Source organism: Austrofundulus limnaeus, unplaced genomic scaffold, assembly GCF_001266775.1.
Source record: "Austrofundulus limnaeus strain Quisiro unplaced genomic scaffold, Austrofundulus_limnaeus-1.0 Scaffold79, whole genome shotgun sequence".
Lineage (NCBI taxonomy): Eukaryota > Metazoa > Chordata > Actinopteri > Cyprinodontiformes > Rivulidae > Austrofundulus > Austrofundulus limnaeus.
Genome location: NW_013952481.1, coordinates 814,743 through 816,312, shown reverse-complemented (window position 1 = coordinate 816,312; position 1,570 = coordinate 814,743). Strand labels below are relative to the sequence as shown.

Here is a 1,570-nt window from a genome sequence, read left to right as displayed (position 1 = left end):
ATTTTTAAACCAATGCATTTAATTTCAAATTATGAACATTCAGATTCACCTCCTGTTGGCACAAGATTTATCACATACGTTATGTTTCAGACTAAATCACTTCTCATGAGAACTGAGTCATCGTTTCACGAGCTGCAAGTGTAGCAACACTTGTGTGTGTCTGCGTACGGGTTGCCCTGGCAACCACCCAAACCCGTGTGTAATTAGTGAGTCAGTGTGTGTGTTTGTGTGTGTGTAGTGTCAGACGTACCCAGAGGGCTCCTGTGAGTGTGAGATAAGATGAGCATCGGTGAAACTTAAAGCCTACGAGTGTTGATGTGTCTGACGGTCACAAACGCTCGCTCCGGACCACCGGCGGCTTCGGTGGGGGGCGCCGCCGCTGCTGCCGCCATGATGTTAAAGTTGTCATGGATACGCCGCTGCACCGGTTGAATTCGTTGGGTAAATCGTTCAGGCTCGAGCTGATTGTGTTTTTATTTTTTATTTTCTCTCTCTCTCTCTACACGTCAGGGCTCGGCCCGCCGCTAATGACCACCTGCCTCCACGTCGTTAACGTTTCCTCCGCTGTGCGTTTAAAAAAAAACACACACCCAGAGCAGAGATTTTACGTAAATATAACCCAGCTCCTGTGCAGCTGCTTCATCACCAGTTCATCACTGAGCTCACTTTAATCTGCAGGCTGCAGCACAGTAAAAATGTGCAAATTTAAAGATTTCCTTTTAGTTTTCTTAGTTTCAGCCTTGTACTTTTATACTTTAACAGCTAATTCTCATGGTTTACAGGATAATTTTACCTTTGTTTTACCTTTAAAGTTCCTGTGACATGCATATACTTCAAATACAAAAAGTCAAAGAAAACATCTATACTTAATAAAATTGCCCTAATACTCAGGATTTTACCCATTTTGTCACATAACTGGCCTATTTTCTTTTGAATTTGGCTCAGCCAAAGTAAGACAGGAAGTGACATCAAAGGGGAACTCATTAATAAAATAAAATCTTTGGTCTTTGTGTATGAAAACAATATCATTTAAACTTTAACTCTTCTTCATCTCTTTGGTGTTGACTCAAAATAATCTAAATAAACTAGTCTGTTAGTCGTCGTAGCAATGATCTGTTTACATGCAGACACTCCCCTCTGACATCACTTCCTGTTTCTTCACAAGCAAATATCTCAACAGCTGTTCATCTCAGCGACATGAAATTTGTTTTGCAGTGTTATCTTTCCAAAAATGCATTCATGTTTATTACAAAAATTTGATGTCACAGGCACTTTAACTTCATTTATTAAACTTTAAACTTTGTTCCTAGCTTGTTTTTTATTAACTTAAATAATAAACAGATTTAGTTTTTAAAAATTAGGCTGTTTTTTGTGACTATTAAACAAAGCTTGGTGTGATTTGTTGGGGATTACTCTCAACTACTGCCGCATTTTAGCTCATATTTGTAAAACTGACCAAGTTATATTCCTGAGTGTTATTATAAAATATAATATATATCACTTTTTTATTATTATTAACTTTATTAATTTAATTTAAAAAACATATTTACATACAACAAAACTATACAAA

General features: G+C 37.3%; 1 protein-coding gene across 1 annotated transcript in view; it reads left to right on the top strand.

Annotated features, from left to right (window-relative positions):
- Positions 1 to 1,570, top strand: part of LOC106519540 (protein capicua homolog) — a gene marked incomplete at its 3' end in the record, with an annotated part of 22,926 nt that overhangs the window by 12,965 nt on the left and 8,391 nt on the right.